This window comes from Aythya marila (assembly GCF_965140915.1).
Source record: "Aythya marila genome assembly, chromosome: W".
Classification (NCBI taxonomy): domain Eukaryota; kingdom Metazoa; phylum Chordata; class Aves; order Anseriformes; family Anatidae; genus Aythya; species Aythya marila.
In genome coordinates, this window is record NC_139081.1 from 3044686 (window position 1) to 3060123 (window position 15438).

Sequence of the window (15438 nt, forward strand, 5' to 3'; positions counted from 1 at the left end):
CCCCCCGCCCTCGTGACGTCAGGGGAGTCCCGCCCACGCTGCCCCGGCGGAGAGGGAGGGGGCGATGGGGAGAGGGGGGAGCGCCCGCCCCGCCGCGCCCCCCCGTTGGGCCGGTACGATGCCCGTCGAGGCGAGACGCCACGCTCATTGGTTCTCCCCCGGGGAGGAGGAGGGGCGTGGAGGGAAGGTGGAGGCGGAGCGCCCCGCCTTCCATCTTCCGCCGCTCATTGGGCGGTTCAAGCCGGCACTGCCCTGTCGGAGCGCTGTCATGGGGTGAAGGGCTTGAGGCGAAGCCCCGCCCCTCGCCGCCGGGCCCGGGTGGCTTTTTATAGCGGTAGGGTGCGGTGGGATCCCCTCGGGAAGCTTCTGGAAGGCGTGACGTCAGTGGGGCGCTGCACGGCGCCCCTCTCCCCTCAGCGGGCGGCAGCTGTGTTGGCGCTGGCGGGGCCACGTTGGGGCTGGGGCGTAGGGTACCTCTGTGTCCCCCCTTCTCGGCTGCTGAATGCCTGTGTGTGGGGACCAAGAGGTGGCTGCTGCTCATGTCATAGAATCATTAGGGTTGGAAAAGATCTCCAAAATCATCTGGTCCAACCATCACAACAATACTAACATCACCCACCAAACCACGTCCACCTCCAAGCACAATGAACCCAATTTTGATCTACAAAGCCTCAGATGCTGAAGTTGAGAGCTGGTGCGAGACACTGAGGCTGTTAGCATGGCATCTGTCATGGTTAAAGTGCTGCGCTTTTGCACCTTAACTGAGGAAGTATTTAAATGGACATTCCGGAATAATTTTTGGGGTGACAACCAGCCCTTCCCCTGGGGGTTCGTCACATCATTGGTCTCTCCGTTCCTGTTTTAGGGCTGGGGTCTCCGGCATGCTCTGCTGTCTCCTGGCAGGATGCCAGTGGCTGCCCAGGATCCTTTCCTCCCATGAGGTGTTTGTGGAGCATCTCTGAACTGGAAGAGTCAGTGTTTTCATTGTGCTCTCTGCACAGCATCTGAGTCATCACGATATTAAACCAGCACTTACTGTTATCTGTTATCTGTCTATCTTGCTGTCTATTTGTTCTGCTATCTGTGTACCCAGAGGGATTGCTGCTCTTGCTACAAAGGGCTCGTGCCACTCATCCAGTGCACTGTCAATGTCCCGGGCTTGCAAACTCTTTCTGTTCCCTTTCCCAGCCTTTCATCAGCAAAGGCATTGGAGGCCCTGGGGCAGAGCTGGCACTGACCGTATCTGTGTCCATGAATGACTGGTTTGGCATGCAGCTGCATGGGCTGAAACAAGGGCTGAAAGAGCAAGTGCTTTGGCTCAGGAGCCCACAGTGTGGGGGCTGGATGCAGCCTGTAGGCCACCAAAAACTAGGCAAGGGAAGGGTCAGCAGAGCTCCTGCTTCCCTCCCTGGGTGCTGTGCCCAACAGTGGCTGTCTTAAGCAAAACGGCTCTTCCTCCACAGCCTGTCTGCCAGCACATCCGGCACCCTTTTAAAGAAACGCTAGAAAAGTGCAGGGAAGGGTGACAGGAATAATTAAAGGTATGAAGCAGTTTCCATACAAGGAACAATTACATAAACTAGCTCTCTTCCGTCTGGGGGAAGAGATGACTGAGGGAGGGATGACAGAGAATAATAAAATCATGTGTGGCTGGGGGAATGTGAGCTGGGAATGGCTGCTTAAGCTTTCTTCCCTTAAAGGGCTTGCAGGTGTCATGTGCTGAAATAGGCAGTGGCACCTCAGGGCATGAACATGCTTCTTGGTGCAATTTGGGATTAACATTTTGGAGCTGCTGGCCTTGGGGGAGTGGATGCTGGGAAGGTGTGAAAAGCTTGTCTGGGATCAAAAAGTGATTAAGCAAATTCCTGAAGAGAAAATCCACTGTGGACTGGCAAGCACAGTGATGATGCTTCTGGCTCAGGAAATCCCCAGACTCTGGGCAGCTGGAGTGGGGGAGCATGTTTCAGGTATATTGTGCTCACCTCAGTCTTCAGCTCTTCCCAAGGCATTGGCTCTTGGTATTCATGACTGGGAGGCAGGGGACTGTGTAGGGCTGCTTTTCTGTTAAAACACATATTACATCATTACTTGGTGTTTGAAGGTCAGAGCAGCAGATGAGGCCACTGAGCTCTGCTAACTCCTGACCCACATTGTGACTGCCAAGTCCCCAGCTGCTGTCATACTGCTGTGAAGGAGACCTCTCCCCTGGCCCCACCATAGCCCCCTTGAGCTGGAGGTGTTTGTGGGGCACAGCTCAGCCTGCCCAGGGCACAGGGATCCCAGCATGGTTCAGCAGGTGGGCAGGAGCAAGGTGCTTGCCATTGCCATGACCCCAGTCCTGCTCGGGCTCCCCCGCTCCACGCAGCACAGGGAAGTCTCCGTCTGGGTGAGCTCCAGAGATGCATCTGAGGATACCGGGCTTGGCAGCAGCATCAGGGTTTGTACTCTGTTCTCTGCAGCGAGAGCAGCGCCCACGTATTCGGTGCTGTCTCTTCTTCCTGCCTGCTCCCATCCTTGGAGATGCTGCCCTCCTTTTCTAGCACCCTGTGCTGCAGGATGAAGAAAGGGCTGCAAGAAAAATCCATACCCGAATAATAATAATAATAACAATTATTATTATTATTATTATTAACATTAACATATTACTGCCCCCTTTCTCACTTTCTGGTGTCCTTGCTGTGGTCTGAGGTGGTTGCATCTCCAAGGTGGCGCTGGTGGGGCTCAGCCTTCCAGGTCGGGCTTGGGGGCAGCTCCTGCCTGCAAACTGACCATGGTCCTGAGGGCATGGGGACCTTGTTCCTCTGGACTCAGTCAGCCCCCTGCCTATCCCCAGAGGAAGCCACCCAGCAGGGGTGGCTCTGCCAGCCCCTGTAACCCCAGCTGTGTCAGGAGTCTCAGCATGAGGCAGGCTTGTGCCTGCTTGGCTCTGAGCACTGGGGCAATTCATGTAGCAAGGGTCCCCAGGAGGTCTGTAGCCCAAACCCCTGCTCAAAGCCTTGGGATCAGAGAGGATTGCTCAGGGCTTTATCCAGCCTGGTCTTGAAAACCTCTGAGGATGGTGACAGTGCTAGAAGATCCTGTTCCAGCAGCCTCTCCCATGTCCTTGTGGCACTGCATCTCATCAGAGCCTCCCCAGTCTCCTGAGGGCACACAGGAGGAAGGGGCTGAAAGCCGCTATTAGTGCTAATGATGATGTTTAATCTGTCCTCGTGCATCAGTGCTGAGGATGCCGGCCGCTGCCTCCCCCTGCCAGCACTGCCGGTGGTGGAGCCGGCCGCTCCACGCTGTGCACCCACGGGGGTGGCATAATGAGCCGTGTCCTCGGCTCAACCTGCTGCTTCCTCTCCCGGCAGTGTCTGTGCTGCCAGATGGGTTATTTTATTTTATTTTATTTTATTTTATTTTATTTTATTTTATTTTATTTTATTTTATTTTATTTTATTTTATTTTATTTTATTTTGTTTTATTTTGTTTTATTTTACTTTATTTTATTTTTTCATTTCATTTCATTTTTCCCCCTTCCTGCCTCTATTCTCGAGTGGTTCCCAGCTGGTGCTGGCATCTGGCCCCTGCCAGACCTCTCTTCCCAGGCTGACTGCAGCAAGCCCCCCATGGTGAGCCCCTCAGGCTCCCATGTCAGACACGTGGAGAAGATGCAAGTGGCTCTGCATGGGAGGACTTAGTGCCCACACCTGTGCCCAGACTCTGGTGGAGCAGCCAAAACCAGAGGGCAGAGCACATGGGAGTGGGATGGGAGGGCAACAAGGGTAATGCTGCAGTGTTTTTGGGGGACCCCTAGCAGGGAGGCCAGCCTTACTGAGGAGCCAGAATGGCATTGTACACCCCTGAAGACCCATCTGCACATGGGAAGCATGTGCTGATATTTGGCTTGTTTCCATTTCACCTGCCAGCTTTTGATTTGGTGCTTGCTCTGCTTTCCTCAGCAGAAGAGTGCTGTGGCATCTGGTGTTTTCTCCTGCGGATGGTTCCAAGTTAGTTTGTAACCACGGATGTTCCCAGCAGGGATGGGTTATGGCTGGAGGTGGTTAGTGTCAGAGCTAGACAAACTCTCTGCATCTATTGGGAGTGTGTCCCTCTCATGCTCTTCCTCTTGTGGATCTGTGGATCTAATCAGTAATTTCCAAAAGGAGCTGATTGTGCCAAGATCCTATTAGTTCATCAGGGCACAAAGTGGTGCCCAGTTGACTGCTGTAGGAAGCTTAATACCTCCGTGGTGTTACCAAAGTGTTACCTCTTAAAAAAAAAATGACCTGGGGGTTGGCTGCCAATGGCAGTTTTCTGAAAGAACAGGTTGGCTTGCTTTTATTTTATTCTTGTCTTCATTGCTTCCCAAACCACCTTCCCTGTGACTGCCCCAGCCCGATGGCAGGTGGCTGCTCAGAGATCATTGTGGGATGCAGGTGATGTGCTGGGGACAGAGACTCAGCAGTCCTTGGAGTTTTCAGGGTGCCTTTGGAGCTTTCTGCTTAATCTGGTCTCCCTGAGTGATCACCACCATGGTATCTGGGCATGTTCTCCCTGTCCTTCCTGACAGATGCCTCTAGCTCTAGCGGGTGCTTGGCACATGGGTTTTTGCTGGATGTGTTGCCTGCTCCTCAGGGAAAAGGACTTGGATCTTGCCTAGGCTGCCTCAAAGGCATCCAACAACCTGCTGTGTGGAGGCTTTACAGATCCGTACAGCTGTGGGGCCACATCTGGAGCATGGGGGGGGTTAATTCCCAAAGCCATGTCCGTTACTCAAGGTGGTGGGCTGGGAGGATGCAGCTAAAGGCACCCCAATAAAGCTGCCCATGGTTGTCTCTGGCTGGACATTGCCTGCCTGGCTGCGGGGTTCCTGAGTGCAGTGCCTGTGCTGAGCTGGGGACAAGGCAAAGCCCAGCAGCCTGCAGTGGGTTAAGGTTAAAGAGGGCCTTGGCAAACACCGCTCTTCAATTTGTTGAAAGACAGAAAGCAAAGAATCCAAAGTTACAGCATGGTATGGTCGGGGAGCAAACAAACAGCAGCATCTCTGCCTGACAAAGGGCTGGGAAAATTAATGCTGGAGCAATACCAGCCTCAGGCTAATTCCCCCTGTGCCTCAGCCTTCAATAAGGGAAGCGGCACTGAATGCACAGCCCAAAGCAGGGGGGAAGAGTGGGAGGGAGGTGGGGAGGAGAAATTGTTGCTGCTGAAGGGGAACAAAAACTCATTCAGTGTGCCCAAAGCAGGTTGGCTGCACTGCCCGTGGCCCTGGGGAGCTGCTGCATGCTGGGACAATTGCAGGTCTACTCCTCAGAAAAGTGCCGTCCTTCAAACAGCACGCAACCCCTGGCAGTGCTGCATGACCAGGGAACAACATGTGCTCAGCCCGCGCTGGCATAGGGGGAAAGTGATCTGGAAGAATGTAAATCCTCAGGGCTGGTCTCAAATTCTAGATAAGCTCAAGAAAAATGAGGGTGATAAATTGGAAGGAAATGCACCCAGAGGGTATAGGTTGCAGGCTTTGGGTACTTTTGCTCCCTCCAGGTGCACCCCTCAGTGCCTATGGTGCCAGGTGCTGCATGCCATGCTGGCGCTGCACTGTGGTGCTGGGTGCTGCTGGGAGCCTGCTGGTGAGGGGGTGGGTGGTGGAGATGGGATGTTTTCTTGGGCACTTCCCCAGGCTTAAGGAAAAAAAAAAAAAAAAGAAGAAAAAAAAAAAAAAAAAAAAAGGGAAGTTATTCTAGGAAAAGAAATGAGCTGAACGTGCTCCCTCTCCTCATGCAGTGCGGTGGCTTGTCCCGCTCCCAGATGGAGTTACGTAAGGACGCAGGCAGAGTGGGGTCACACCAGGGGGCAGGCAGGGTTCAGACAAGGAGCAGGCATCTCTCTGCCCCAAATGTGTGCCTTGGGCATGCTGAACCCAGTTCAGGGCTGTGCCCCACGTGTTCACATATGTGCACATGTTGCACTTGCCCCAGGTTGTGTGAAAGAGCATGCCATGAGCCAGCACATCCCAAAGGAGTGTAATAAATGACTGAGTCCCGAATAGGATTGCAATTAAAGTTTACAAATTATTAAACGAATAGAGGCAAGCAAACAGCGCTGGGTGCACTGGGAGTCTCCACTCCACCAAGATGCACACAAGTTACATCAGGCGGCTGTTTTTTATGCTCCCAGGCTGATACATAATCATCACTACTTCTAGAAAAGGCAGGGTTATTATAATTAGTTTCCCGGGACCTGAACCATCCCACGGACGCATGCATATCGGTCTCCAGTGGTCCCTCTGGGGGGTCGCTCGTACTGAAGGCTTGTAGTCTTCCTCCCAGGCTTTGTCCTTTGGTCGTTCTTCAGCTTCCCCTTTCTCCTTATTTGGTCATCTCTTAGCCGGATATCAGAGACTTGCGCAGCGTCACATGCAAAAGTCATCAGTTTTTGGAAACTCCTTTGTTCTTTTATCCCCTAGACCTGAGTCTCAAGGTTTACCCTTCAAACCCTCTATTGACACAAATTGCTGGACCATTCCTTTGCAAGATACAAGAACTATATACATTAACCACTCTGTTTCTCTTAGACTTGTGATTATATAAGGGTATGTAAGACAGAAGGTCACATTTCATCATGCGGCCCTAGCATTGTTCCATATTGACACAAATCAGATGAACACATTTCACAGGAGTGTGCTTGCTAATGCGATAACCTTAGGCCAGATCTTCCAGCTTAGACATGGAGTTTTCAGGTTTTAGGTCACAGTACCTTGTGGGGATGTCCTGGCAGGACAGGGTCTGAGCATGCTCTGCTCTGGATCCCTCCAGGAGGAAAAGCACAGCTTGTGCCACATGTGTGTATATGCACACATCACATGCCCCATGGCATTCACACATTGCACATCATGCACATACATATGCCATGCATGTGCCACATGCCATGCATGTGCCTTGCCAACATGCCACACGTGCTACATGTGCCCGGTCACATTTACATGCCATACCGGCACACATTGCACAAGTCACGTGCATGTCACAGTGTGAGACCCCAGGAGCCCTGGGACACCTGTCTGCAGTGGTGACAGGAGAGACAGCCTCTGCTCTTTTTGGGATGGCAACAGCGAGTGTCACCCCATTGCAGGGGGTGACCCTGGGGGAGTCCAATGGCATGAGGAAGAGGATGGCCGTGTGCTTTGTGAGCCCCTTGCTCAGGGAAGGAAAGCCCTGTGTCACCGTGGCAGGAGATGGGGGTCAGCTTTCCTGGGGACATGCTCATATGCTCATGCTTGGAGGGTCTCCTCTGACCACAGGGTGAGGGTTTGCTCGCCATGCGTGCTAAGGGGGCATCTCCCTGCTGCGGGTATTTGGGACCAAAACACGGCAGGAGACCTCCATCCCTTGGGAAGCACAGGTGTGAGCGTTCAGCCACATCGCAAAGGGGTGGTGGGTGAAATTTGCTCCATCCCCAAATCCCCCTGCCCTGGGATGGGTCTGCAGGGCCACATGCAAGCACAGGCGTGTGCGTGTGCAAACCCCGTTGTGTTTAGGAGCTGGGTGCCGCAGGCAGTGGCTGCAGGGAAGTTTCCTGGGGGGTGAGCGCGTCTGGCACAGATGACTGCCTGTGCCTGTGCTGCCTGCACCGGCTTGGCTTCCGGGGAGGCCGCATGAATGAGGCAAGTTGCTATTTCAGTGCTGCCTCTAGCGAGGCTTCTCCTTTAGAGGCAGGCGTGTGTGGGCGCCTGCCTGCGTATGTGCATGGGCTTGTGCCTGCGTGCAGGGGTGGGTGGCAAGGGGGCTTTGGGAGAGGTTTTGCCACGTCAGGGAATTCATGCCGGGGGCTGGTGTACCCCTGCTGGCCCTGCTGCCTCTCCTGCCTGGCACCACATTGTATAACCGTGCTGCTCCCCATGCCGAGTCTCCAGCCATGTGGAGGGGATGGTCTGGCTGCAGACCCTACCTGCAGCCCAGTGATATCCTTCTGGTGTCTCCCTTGCTCTGGTGGATGGAGGGGTTTGCAGCCAGAAAAAGCCTTTGGCAGCCCAAAAATACTAATTAAAAACATTTGTCTGCTTTCCTTGTTCTCTCATGTACAATCCTCAAAGTGTTTGCTCAGGGAGGTGTAGGGGATGAATTTGGGGCCCTGACACCACCTGACTTCTGAAACCTCTTGGGAGTGCTGGAGGAAGGACAGAACTGGGTGATGGGGGAGCACTATGTGGGGGCTGTGCTGCGCTGTCTCACTGCACCCCATCAACTGGGTTTGCATTTCCAGGCTTGATCCTGCCCAGCTGCTAAACAGGGGGTGCATGCCCCAGAGCCCCCTCAGCACTGCATTTCCAGAGCCCCCCACCTGCTATCAGTCCCCATGATCCCCCGACATCATGTGCCGCCGCAGCTCCCTGCCAAGATGCCAGGACTTGCCAGATCCGTGCTGAGACCCCACAACTGATCTCATGCAATGCCAGGCAATAGGGAGCAAAGGAGGTGGCGCCTACAGCAGCTGTCCCCCGTTGGAGGTCCCTGGGTGCACAGAGCGGCCTGGAAGCAGAAGCCAACCAAGGTGAGAGGGATCCTCTGGCATTTTGTCTCTCCTCCAGCACCCACGTTGCCATGCCGGTACCGCTGTTGCCATGCCGGTACTGCTGTTTCCAGGCTACGCCGAGGCTGTCAGAAGAGGATGTCAAGATGCTTTGAGAATGAGGAGACTGGAGATGAAGCCAAGGTGATGCCCTGGTCTCTGAGTCCCCCCTTGCTGCCAGCCCAGGGACCTGCCAGACATGGCACACCACCCGCGCTGGGCCAGAGGGGACCCAGAGGTGATGGAGGTGTCGCTGGTCCTGGGAGCTGGGGTGATGCTTGGCAGTCCCCAGGCTGGGTTCTGGCCAGCCGCTGGCCTTGTGGCACTTCCCCAGCATTGCTCAATTCTTCTCCATAGCAGGGTTAGGGTGCTGAAGAGATGGATGGCCTGACAGCAGCCTGGTTCATTTGCAGCAGTGTTTTATTAACTGGAATTATAAAGTCATCAGATAAAGAAGCCAAGATTATTTGACATTGTTGTTGAACACACAGGCATGAAATCATGCTGGCAGGCACTGAGTTATATCCCCTTCCTTAATTTCCTTTCCTGGACCATGGTCCTGTTCTTGTAGCCTGTAGATTATCAACCAACGGAGCCCATACCCAACCTCATCTGCCCTCCCTGACCATCTTATGCTCTTTTTAACTCTGCCACTCATCTGCACCATTAAAAGGAGCCGGAGATCTTGTTAACTCCTTGAGGTACTTCTGGCTGCAAGTCATTGGGGTTTTGGGGTTAGAAATGATTCTCCCCTTGTAAGCATCCTCCTGGGCTGAAGGGCATGTGTGTGCCTCGGCTACATTCCCTGTGCACAAGAGAGATGCCACAAAGCTGGGTCGTTTTTCCTCTTTCCTCTCCCCACTGATAAAAATTCACCTCATATGTGTGATAAATTAGTAGGGGTTTGTTCATTGTCCTTGAGAATTTAAAGAATCTACTGAGGAGATAAGGTTTCATAACTCACGGCATTGTAACATGGGGACAAAGCAAGACATCCTGTTTTGCCCCCACCTGAACACAAGCACAACGCATGATCACCGGAGGAAGAATAACGACCCCCAACAGCAGACTGCGCAGTCTCAGGACAGGTCTCGACAAGTCGACAAGTGGACAGGTCTCGACAAGTGGACAGGTCTCGACAGGTCTCGATAAGTCTCGACAAGCTGGAACTTCAATGCTATAAAACAGCGACACTGGAAAGGGGAAGTTGCGTGCCGTGGTGGAGTGGAGACTCCCCAGCCGCCCAGCGCTGTTTTGCTTGTGTCTGCTTACTTGATTAATAAAATAATTTCAATAGACCAGTGTTGAGGGATTTCTTGAAACAGCAAAAATCCCATGGCTTGCTGTAGCTGAGCAAACCAAGCTACCAGGGCAACTATGAGAAGTTCCCATGATAGTGTTCCCACATCGCCCAATTGAGGAATTCAGAAAAATATTGTTACCAGTAGCTGGCTTCAAGGACAAGGTCTATGTGACTGCTAATCACAAGGGGTTGTTTTCTTGCAGGTGGGGTTGTTTTCTTGTAGTTGTTTGTCTGAGTGCTTTTGACCAATAATCTTGTGTGAAACACTGTCCGCCCCTGTTAAGTTCTCTATAAAAGTTAGGCTATTCGGGCAATAAAATGGAGAAGCATGATCTGACTCTACTGGTGTCTGTCGTGCTTTCGGCTGTGCTTCCTGCAACATATGGCGCCCGAACAGGCTGAGACCCGAACAGGCTGAGGCCGAGACACCGGAGCGGCGCCAGGACATCGGAGCGGCGCCGTGAGATCCGAGGCACACGGCAAGCTGACCACCGCACAGAGAGAAGCATTGAAACACCCTACTAACCGACCTGGGCAACGGCCTCGGGGTGAGAAACGGGACGCGGAATCGCGGGGGGACGCGGGAAATTTGAAGTAATCGCATGAAATTGAAGTAATCGCGGTGCGATATGGGACATCCGAGATCGAGTTGCTACGGGAGACCAGAGGCGTCAGTGGACAACGGCAGCCGACCCTCACCGTGTGGCGAGTCGGCACAGAGCAGAGGGACGGACATCAGGACCCTGCAGCCTGTCTGACATGACCATGGAGGCAGCGGCGGCAGCGGCAGCAGCGGCTGTGCTGCTTCTCTCTGGCATTCTTTTTATAAGAAGTTTATCTTGCAATGCAAAAAAGACTATTCGTCCCCAGATCGGTGTTATAACTATGTTTCTGGATAACATTCCGTGGGGTTGCCACATTCTACAGATTACTAGTGACAATTTAGCTCTATTGCGGGGCAGGAGTGCAGAGACGCAGATTACACTGCCAAATGACCACCGGCAGGCTCGTTCACAAACAGCTTCTAGGGTTGCAGCTGGCACGGCCTGCAGCCGTATAGGAGACGTTACACTCTCTTTCCTAACTAGTAATCATGTGTCTCATCCATTTGTGGTGAATGGTCAGTGGCAAAAAGAAAAGAGGGAGAGTAAGGGGCGACAAAGACAGAAACGGTACCAGGAGGATGCCACTGACACTAACAGCATGGGTAATAGGAGTAGTATAAGTGACACAGGTGCGGGGCACTCTGCCTGCTGCTCGCCCTCACCAGCCTGTGCACTGCTGCCGACGGTGCTAGAGCAAAATGTGAAGACTGCTCAGATGGCAGTGATGAGAGTGCTTGTGTGAAGAAGACGTGTGCTGAATCTGACTTTGTGTGCAACAGTGGTCAGTGTGTGCCAAACAGATGGCCGTGTGATGGGGATCCGGACTGTGAAAATGGGTCTGATGAGAGTGCTGAGCTGTGTCATATGAGAACATGCCAGGTAAATAAAATCAGCTGTGGTCCTCAGTCAACCCAGTGTATCCCAGTGTCCTGGAAATGTGATGGTGAAAAGGACTGTGACAGTGGAGAAGATGAAGAGAATTGTGGCATTGTGACTTGTAGTGCAGCAGAATTCACATGCAGTAGTGGGCAATGTATTTCCAAAAGCTTTGTCTGCAATGTTCAAGATGACTGCAGTGATGGTAGCGATGAGCTGGAGTGTGCACCTCCTACCTGTGGTGTTCATGAGTTTCAGTGCAAGAGTTCTACCTGCATCCCTATCAGCTGGGTGTGTGATGATGATGCTGACTGCTCTGACCACTCGGATGAATCTTTGGAGTAGTGTGGCCGCCAGCCTGCACCTCCAGTGAAGTGTTCTACGAGTGAGGTGCAGTGCGGCTCAGGTGAATGTATCCACAAGAAGTGGTGATGTGATGGAGATCCTGATTGCAAGGATGGAAGAGATGAAATTAACTGCCCTTCTCGGACCTGCAGGCCAGACCAGTTCAGATGTGAAGATGGGAACTGTGTCCATGGGAGTAGGCAGTGCAGTGGTGTGAGAGACTGTCTGGATAGCACTGATGAAGCAAACTGTAACAATGTTGTTCAGTGCTCTGGACCTGGCAAATTCAAGTGCAGAAGTGGAGAATGCATAGATATCAATAAAGTGTGTAACCAGCAGAGAGACTGCAAGGACTGGGGTGATGAGCCCCTGGAGGAATGCATCATAAATGAATGTGACTGTCCAGCTGGGTTTGAGTTTGTAGACAAGAGAAACTGTGGAGACATTGATGAATGTCAAAACCCTGGTATCTGTAGTCAAATCTGTATCAACTTGAAAGGTGGCTACGAATGTGAATGTAGCCGTGGATATCAGATGATTCCTGCTACAGGAACCTGGAAAAGGCCATACCGGTACAAAAACACAAATAACACCTGTGATTACAATGACGCTGCTAAGCAGGGTTTAGGGGTTTATGGCACGGAGACAAGGGGTAACAACTACAGTGTTTGGAACAATTGTACAGCTTTGGCCTTACCTCCTGAAGTGCTTCTGATTTGTGGGGATGGGGCCTGGCAAGGTATCCCTGCAAATGCTATCAGATGTCCATGTTACTTAGATAAACTCATTGTATTTGCTCCTAGCTTGTTACAGTTGCGTGAGATCACCAGACAAAAATGGGCATTGCTTGCATTGGATTGCAATGATAATGTTGAATTGTGTGGGGTTGCAGCTAGAGCGGCATTGGCAATTTCAGTGCCTGGAGTGGCATCTGCGGCCGCACGTAACAACTTAGAAAAATTGGTATGCTGGGCCGAGAGGCAAGCCTATGCCACGACAGAGATACTTGAGGAGATGTTACCAGATCAAAATAGTCTGCGACATCTGCTTTTACAGGATCAAGCTGCTATTGACATCTTGCTTTTGGCCCAAAGGAATGGGTGTGAGGACTTTAAGGGAATGTACTGTTTAAACCTTTCTGATCATAATGAGTCAATTCACAAATCCATTACTTTCCTGAAAGAACACATGAGAAAGATTCAATATGGTATCAATCCTTTCAATCAATGGTTCACTGACTTGTTTGAAACAAGGTATAGATGATTGCTGGGTTTAGTCACAAGGGGATTAAGGATTTGGTTTATGGTGGTGGTAATCATCCTTGTGTGTTGTAAGTATAGCTAAAGAGTTACTTGTAAAACTGCTGTGTTGGGCTTGGTTTGCTCAAAAGAAGAAGGGGGAATTGTTGAGGGATTTCTTGAAACAGCAAAAATCCCATGGCTTGCTGTAGCTGAGCAAACCAAGCTACCAGGGCAACTATGAGAAGTTCCCATGACAGTGTTCCCACATCGCCCAATTGAGGAATTCAGAAAAATATTGTTACCAGTAGCTGGCTTCAAGGACAAGGTCTATGTGACTGCTAATCACAAGGGGTTGTTTTCTTGCAGGTGGGGTTGTTTTCTTGTAGTTGTTTGTCTGAGTGCTTTTGACCAATAATCTTGTGTGAAACACTGTCCACCCCTGTTAAGTTCTCTATAAAAGTTAGGCTATTCGGGCAATAAATGGAGCATGATCTGACTCTACTGGTGTCTGTCGTGCTTTCGGCTGTGCTTCCTGCAACAGACCAGTAAATTGTGTGGTCTAACTTATAACAATTTGGTGCCGTGACTCGGATGAAGGCAATCTGATTGAAAGACCTTCGGAGGGGGCGCCCCGCTGATTTCAGCGGCCTTCGCTAGGACTATTTTCATTCAAATCCTTCACCGACGAACCCAAAATTAGACACAAGCAAATAAAACCGGTAAACCCCAGGCAACCTTTGTGCACGAAGCCTGAACGAAGACCCACGGGGTGGGTAAGTATAGGCCGGTGTTCTGTTCGGTTGGGGTTGGGTATCCCGGAACACAACAAACGAGACGTCCAATTGCGGACGAAGCGAGTGTGGACCCCTCGGTAGTGCGGTTCCCACATCCCGTGAGGGACTGGGCCACGAAAAGGGGGAAGCGATCCATGCGTGTGTGTGTGAAGGTGTTCCGGAAGATGGGACAGAAGAAGAGTAAGCCTTCTGGTCCCATGGGTGGGGTGACATCTGATGTTAGGTTACCCCAGGATTAATGATTAAAAATTGGGAGGATTCCCCTTTTAGGCGGGGAAGGAATAAAGTAAAAATGATACATTATTGTGTTGAAGTTTGGGGTGGTAAACAGATTCGAGGAGACCACCTTTACTGACCTGTATTTGGGTCTTTTGAAGATTGGGTTTGTCAGGTCTAAATATTTATGTAAACTCAAAGGAACCCTTTAGCCTGGAAGAAAGTGAGTATGCGCACCTCTGGATAAATTCAGATACGAGGACGCATCTATATCCTCTAAAAGAAAAAGGAGGGCGGGATAAAAAGAGAAAGGACTTAGAAGTCCCGACACCGCCCCCGCCCTATATTCCACCGCCTGCACCAACGGCTCCCGTCCTTAATGGACTCCCCGAATCAGCTAATCCAGGAGAATCGGAATCGGATCATGAAACACAGGGGCCGGTAACCAGAAGCAGGGCAAGAAATCAGAAATCTGCTTTAAGGGAGGGATTATATCCCCTACGAGAAGTAGCGATGGGGGGACCCCAGCCAGGAATGGAATATGTGGCCATCCCCATTAACTCTGGGGATGTCCGAGATTTTAAGAAAAGGACAGGAGGAGGGTAAGCGAGCTTTAATGGTTTCTGGCATAATGTTTGCAGCTGCTGAAGAATAATTCTAACTGGAATAATAACTGTACATTGTATATTGTATATATAAAAGCCCGGGCATTTTTTGTTAAAGTATTCTTTTATACATATGTTAATATGTAAATATGTAAATATAAGAACTGCCATTGAGGTGTATGTCTAAGGGAACAAAATTTGCCCAGGCATATTATCGGCTCATCAGGTTTAAATGTCCTCAGTGTAATTGTCAACAGGCAGTTAATTTACAGTGGTCTGATTTTACTTGTGTATCTATATATTGTGAATTTTGGAGGGATTGGGATTGACTAGTAAAGAGCTTCTAGGAAAACAGTGGAATATTAACCACTGTAGATTACAATAGGAAAAGTTCAAAGCAAAGAAATCCTGAGGAAAAGCCCCCTAGGATGTATACTAACACATTGGAGGGATATAGTGGGGTGAGAGGGTACAGAAAGTAAAGAACTCTTATCAAATATTGTAATCAATGGTGGCCCCTTTATAAACTAGAGGATGGAGCAGAGTGGCCCCTAAATGGAACTATTAATTATAACACCATATTACAGTCAATGTTGTTTTTGTGGAAAGAAGAAAAATGGGATGAAATATGGTATATTAATTGATATGTTGTTTCAGTATCTTGGAGAGAAAAGGTATGGAATTAAGTTGGACTCTGACTGAGCCTTTGGTGCTGGTATTAGAAAAGTACGGGCTGAAGAAAGATAAAGGAAGTGTTCAAAGGGTTGCTGAAGGTGTTAAAGGTGTGGCATGTAGTATTTAACAGAGCTGTTTGAAATTGAATGAGCAGGGAAAGGTGATGTAGGCATTATCTAAGTAACAGTCTAGAAGTTTTGGTATATTTGCATATTTGCTGTGGTGTTTGTT

At 50.7% G+C, this 15438-nt stretch overlaps 1 pseudogene across 1 annotated transcript; it reads left to right on the forward strand.

Moving 5' to 3' along the window:
* The first annotated feature begins 118 nt into the window (after positions 1-118).
* Positions 119-14575, forward strand: LOC309889464 (very low-density lipoprotein receptor-like; annotated as a pseudogene). Its single transcript has 3 exons — positions 119-273; positions 11121-12248; positions 14569-14575. The product of its transcript is annotated as a very low-density lipoprotein receptor-like (transcript).
* The last annotated feature ends 863 nt before the right edge of the window (positions 14576-15438 follow it).